Genomic DNA, 6,822 nt, shown 5'->3' with positions numbered 1-6,822 from the left:
AAGGAAGAGAACAGTCACTCTCTGGAAAACCGCGATGATGAAAGGATTAATATAACCAGAGGAGAGCTTCGTACATTGATTGATTCAGCGGTATCTAAAGCTGTAGAGGAGCGATTTAGGGAATATAGTGAGACTTATAGTAAAGCCTCATCTATACCTCACTCTAAATCTGTCCCTAAAACTCATTCAGAGCCCCATCACGAGCCGCCCTCTAAGAATGAAGGACCAAAGAAGGATGACGATCGTCATTCGTCTAATGAACACAGTGTTCCATCCAAGAAGCGAGTGTTCGATAATGAACAACGTACCAAGTCTTGTACCTATAAATACTTTGCTTCCTGTAAACCCCGAGATTTCACGGGGGAAAAGGGAGCAGTAGATTGTATGACTTGGTTGGAAGAAATGGACACGGTGGTGGACATCAGCGGTTGTGCTGAAAGGGATGTAGTAAAGTATGTATCCCAATCGTTCAAAGGAGAGGCACTGGCATGGTGGAGGTCTCTCATTCAAGCTACTGGGAAGATTCCGCTCTATAACATGACATGGGAGCAGTTTGTTACTCTCATTAGGGAGAACTACTGCCCTCAACATGAGGTCGAAAGAATCGAATCGGATTTCTTATCGTTGGTTATGACAAACTTAGATTGTCAAGCTTACCTTACCAATTTCAATACCCTGTCCAGACTGGTTCCTTACCTAGTAACACCAGAACCCAAGAGGATTGCTCGCTTCATTGGGGGTTTAGCCCCAGAAATCAAAGCCAGTGTTAAGGCTTCGAGACCTACTACATTCAGGTCAACAGCAGATCTGTCGCTATCTCTCACACTCGATGTGGTTAGAAACAAGGCTGCCAAGGCCTCTGAAGATGGAAAGAGAAAAAGGGAGGGTGAGAATTCTCATCGCTCCGATAGGAAGAGTACCAGGTTTAAAAGAGACAGCCAGCAGTCGGTTGAGAAGACCAAGTGCGAAACCTGTAAGAAATACCACCTCGGGAAATGCAGATTTGAATCTCAGCCTCTACCGTGTGGAATTTGCAAGTCTCAGAAACATAAACCTTGGAATGCAAGGAGTTGAAGGATGCAACCTGCTACGGTTGCAACGAAAAGGGGCATATCAAGACCAACTGCCCTAGGAATCAGAAGAAGCCCGAAGAAGCCAAAAGAACAAACGCCTGAGTCGTCAGGATGAACTCCCGGGAGATGGTGCAGTATGATAAATATATAGCAGGTACGTTCCTTATCAAGCAGTTATGCAGAAATTAGTTATTACTGACACATATAATTCTATAATGAGTCATAGTTGCTGAGAACTGTTGCCTCCGCCTGTTTAGGACTCCGATCATTTAATACGAGATGGAAATTTGTCGTTGATACTTAAGAAAACGCTCCAACAAATCCTAGATTGATGTTTGTATCTACTAGGAATCACTCTTTTCTGATATCCTTATGGCAAGCTTCCAAGCCATCCAAAAATTCATCAATATAATAAAAACAGATGTGACGTTTTGATCCCCTGTCAAAAAGATGATGAATTAGGCCCAAACCTTAAACGCCATTGATGGTCTTTCGTGACCTAGGCTAAACATAATGAATATATATGTTAAATAACATCCATTGAGAATGTTAATACTATATTAGCCTATATGGTCTATAAATACCATGGTTAGTATATGTTAAGGCCATCAGGATAAAGAATAGCGGTTGTTGGATTGCAGCTAAGAAGCTATTTTTATTGGTGTTAGGGACCAATATCGAAAATGGCGAACTCAGATGAGACAGCCGTCGATCGTGTTATGAATGATGTGACACATGCCAATGAAGCTACAATTGTAAGCCTTAGAATTTCCGAAAGCGTTCTCCAAACTATGGTAGACGCAACTGTTGGAAAGGCTGTGAAGAAAGCTATGAAAAAGTTCAAGGAGCCCCAGGCTACTCGTTCCCAATTTTATCTGGGACCACATTTCCTTACTCGTAAGGAGGACCTTGTTCATACCTCAAATGCCAAAGATAAGCTAAAAAGAAAAAGGGAGGAAAAGAACTCCCAGAGCTCTATAAAGAAGAACAAACGAAAGTCCAACCAGAAACCGGTATGCAAGACCTGCAAGAAGTGCCACTATGGGAAGTGCAGGTTCGAACCGAAATCCCGATCACAACCAAGGGTATGTGGGATCTGCAAATCGGGGGAACATACAACGTTGGACTGCGGGGATATGGAGAATGCAGTCTGCTTCGGCTGTAATGAGAAGGGCCACATCAAGACCACGTGCCCTAAATATGTCAAAGGAAAAGCGGCTAAAGAAGGAAAGCCTAAGAATGAAAGCGCCTAAATACCTGAGCTAGTTCATAAATAATGGTCTCAGGTACTTTCCCTATCTTTTTATCAGAAATTTAAATGCTAAGAGTTTTATTTTGGATTGGATACCAATAAACCATAAGCTTAGCAAACTTTTATATTATTCGCAAGATATAACTTACCAAGGAAACCAAATTAACCGATTCTTCTAGTATCGGCAAGAAATCCTTCTGAAAAATCTAAAAGTACTCTTTCTTCGCATAGAGTACAACAACATATGTTATTTTAATTATTTTCTTCTTTCATTGTTTTTCTATCGCCTGCGAATGCCAAACTATGTTTGATAAAAGTGCATTATGAGGATTGGCGTATTCTAGTGTGTCCCATAGATTGCTTCCATGCCTGATCAGTATGGGGGTTTAATACATGGAACACCTGAGATATCCCAATGGTCATATTGTACTAATGTCGACTAGTAGTATTCAAAGAAGATATCCAGAATGGTATTGCCCAAGTAAATACTCCCGAACTGGAAATTCGTGGACTTATATGTGTCACTTGTTGGCACAAACAATAATGAATGAACTGGAGCCTGAGATATGAAAAATCTCGGTAGTCTCCCTGTATCTAGATTATCTTCTCATAAGTTTTCCCTGCTTACCTCCTGGAAGGCAGGTAGAATTAATTTTAACATCCCGCTGTGGGCTGGAGTATTACGAAAACTCCATATTGCTTATAGAACAATCGAAACCTTGATTAAGTAGGGTTTAAGATATAGGCTCATATAGCCTGACTCAAATATTCTGAAGGTTTTATGTTATTAAATAAGAAAGACGGTTCATATTGCTTATATATTAATGACCGCAACCCCAATTAAGCAACAACTAAGAATTTCCATAAGATGCCCAGGATCTAAAGGCAAATTGTTGGTAGATAGGCTTGAAAAAGTCTATAGCCACCTATGTAGCTAAATGCTTGACATGTGCGTAAGTCAAAGCCAAGCATCAGAAACCGTCAGGTTTGCTACGACAGCCTGAACTTCCCGAATGGAAGTGGGAATGTGTAACTGTGTATTTTATTACCAAGTTACCCAAGACGAGTAAAGGAAATGGCACGATATGGGTTATAACCGATAGACTGACTAAGTCAGCTCATTTCTTACCCATCAAGGAGACTTATAGCTCCGACATGTTAGCCCAGTTATACGTTGATAAGATTGTAGCCTTGCATGGTATACCTGTGTCTATTATTTCTGATCGGGATACTAGATACACGTCGCATTTCTGGAAGAGTTTTCCAGCAATCTTTGGGCACACGTTTGAATTTTAGTACGGATTACCATCCACAGACAGACGGTCAGAGAGAGCGTACTATTCAAACGTAAGAAGACATGCTACGTACATGTGCTATCGATTTGGGTGGTAGTTGGGATAAGAACCTACCACTAATCGAATTCTCCTACGACAATAGCTACCATACCAGCATTAAGGCTGCGCCTTTCGAGGCATTATACGGTAGAAAGTGTAGAGCGCCCGTCTGTTGGGCGGAAGTCGGAGATGTCCAATTATCCGGACCAGAGATAGTGTTCGAAGCAATGAACAAGATTGTTCAGATTCGTGACCATCTCAAAGTTTCCCGAAATAGGCAGAAGAATTACGTAGACCCAAAAGCGTAAAGCTTTTCACTTCGAAGTAGGTGACAAAGTGTTGCTTAAAGTATCACCCTGGAATGGGGTGATGCGTTTCGGTAAGAAAGGCAAGCTAAGCCCGAGATACATAGGACCTTTCGAGGTTATCGAACGTGTCGGACCGGTTGCCTACAAGTTGAACTTACCAGAAGAGCTCAATGGAATTCACAATATGTTCCACATCTGCAATCTAAAGAAGTGCCTCGCCGATGAGTCATTGGTGATCTCACACACAGATGTGCATATAGATGAGAGCTTGAAATTTGTGGAGAAACCGCTGTCGATTGAAGATCGACAGGTGAAAAAGCTTCGAAGAAAGCACGTACCGATTGTAAAGGTCAAATGGGATGCTCGTAGAGGTCCCGAATATACGTGGGAAGTCGAAGCCACAATGAAAGAAAAGTACCCCTATTTATTTGAGTAAATCTCGGGTCGAGATTTATTTTAAGGGGGTGAGGATGTAACACCTCGAATTTTTGTGTCCAATGATGTGTTAACACGTGTCATTTGATTACACGTGGCATTGATATTAAATAAAGGACTAATATTGACAAACCTTGAATGTATGTAAATTCGAGGGTTATAAATGTCAAACAAGGGTAAATATACTGTATAGTAACCCTAAGTAGTGCTTATACCTTCAAACGAATGAATCATGGATCGTACGGAAGCAAAACGTGGAAGAAAGTGAGAGATTACAAGCTACAGGGGTTAACTGTGTCAACATGTTTAATTATACCTTTGAGTGACCCTTTAACGCTCCCGACGCTTTGTAACAGTATTATACGCTCACTAGAATATACTGTATAAATTCCGCGAAGTTCCGCTTTAAAACGAGAAAGTTATGATCGAATTCGTATGAGGAGGGTTAAAAGCGTCAATAATGAAAGTTAAGGCTTTCAGAATAATTAAATAAACTAACCAGGGACTTAACTAAGCGAGTAAATAACACGAGGCCCTTAGCAGTAAATAATCAAGGGCCAAATCGCAAAGTTACCCCTTCAAAACCCGAAAGGTCAAGTTAATGATTACTAAAGATTTCATTATTAATTACTAAAGATTTTGTTATTATTACCAAGATTTAGTCATAATTATAAAAGATTCAGAAATCTTGAAAAATAAACCTAACGCGGGCCGCGTAAGGGTTCGGGTTAAGTTGAGGCGGGCCGCGAGCCTATGATTGAACGCGCCTGATTTTTAAAATTCAGGCGGCCCGCGTAATATGTGTATGGTTCCTCCATGCGGGCCGCGTCAGGCGCCCAGATGCAGAAACATGCTTAAATTGGCTGTTCAGCCTTCTAAAAGCCATGAGATGCATTTAAATCTTTCCAATTGACCCCTAAACAACCCCTAAGCATTAGGAACACATGTTGGAAGGTTGTGGTTAGTTGGGGGACTTGTGTGTCAAAAGTTGTGGTGAAACTTTACTATAAAAAGGCATACATAGTTCACAACTTAGAACACACCTCACAACACTACTTCTGATCATTCTTGGAGCTCTCAAGCTTCCTTCTATATTCCTAAGTCTTGCATTAAACTTCTGTAAGTTGCCTAACCTTTTGTGGTCTCGTTTTTCAATGGTTTTAGCTTATAAACCAAACCGTCGTAATGAACGGTTGTCATAGCGATAATTCACAAATGGTCCAGTGAATTGTCGGATCAAAAGTAGTTATGAGTTGGTATTTATGTGGGTAATAAACCCCTAAAGGGGTTCCCTCTGATCACCGCTCTAACTATGTCGAATGTCGAGTCAAACGTGCACTTAAAAAGTCAACAGAAAGTCATTTTGCGATTTCTTGCATAATCTGTAATGTAGCTGATATGTAACTTGTTTTGATGTTCGTAAAACATGATATTAAGTATATAAACTTGTCTAAACCCGTTTGATTCGGCCATTTGCTATATTGACCCGGTTCGGAACCGAAAGTCGCAAAAGTTTGACTTTTGCTTTGACTACGGTTCTGACCCGTTTTAGTACAATGTAGATATGCCTTAGGACTCTCTTAGGACCAGGTTACATGATGGTATAAGCCTCTGTGACCGGTTCGTGGTTTGTCCGAGTCTTTTACGCATTTCCGCTAATTACTTAAAAGTTGACTGTAACGCCCTTTATAAATTTAAACGAGAATTTCGGACATGTGAACGGATCATGACCTTGGTTACTGAATTCTAAACATGTCCCTAAAATTTCATGTCAATCCGAGGTCCAGAATAAGAGTTATGCCAATTAGCGCAAATTGCGAAACTTTAGTAATTAAATAGCGCAATTAGCATAACGCCCATCTAAACCCGGATTTCGACACCAAAACTTTTACTCGCTGATGTAAAATAATATTTTGGGATTTTTAAAGATTTTTAATTATTTTTACATTGATCATAACCTGCGGTTATGGCTACGATTCGGTAAATACCGAATATGCCCTTTTCGGCCATAAATCGAGTTCTATAAGGTCTTTTGACCCGATTCCAGTTGCTACTAATTTTAAATAATAAATAAAGTATTTTGGACTTTATAAACTGTTCGGGAAACTCAGATTTCCTGTAGAACTCGAAAAACCCTTTAAAAATTAAAATGGCCGAAAAACCCCTACGGGGCGTATCACCAACTTAAACTCGTTTCGGGCATCATGGAAGGTATCCTACTGATACCACAACCTCTTTAAGGCATATTGAATTAGGAAACAAGAGTAGGACTCTCACGGTTACCCGTTGCGCCTATTGCGCGCACGATTCGGCTTATGTAACTAGTTTACATAATTTAGCCGAAACGGGTCAAACTATATTGTTTTAACCCCAAAATCCAGAGTATGATTGTTATACCCATATGAAACAAGTCTTCAAAC

Source organism: Helianthus annuus, chromosome 6 (genome assembly GCF_002127325.2).
Source record: "Helianthus annuus cultivar XRQ/B chromosome 6, HanXRQr2.0-SUNRISE, whole genome shotgun sequence".
NCBI classification, from domain to species: Eukaryota; Viridiplantae; Streptophyta; class Magnoliopsida; order Asterales; family Asteraceae; genus Helianthus; species Helianthus annuus.
The sequence above is the reverse complement of the archived record's forward strand: the minus strand, read 5'-3'. Positions refer to the sequence as shown.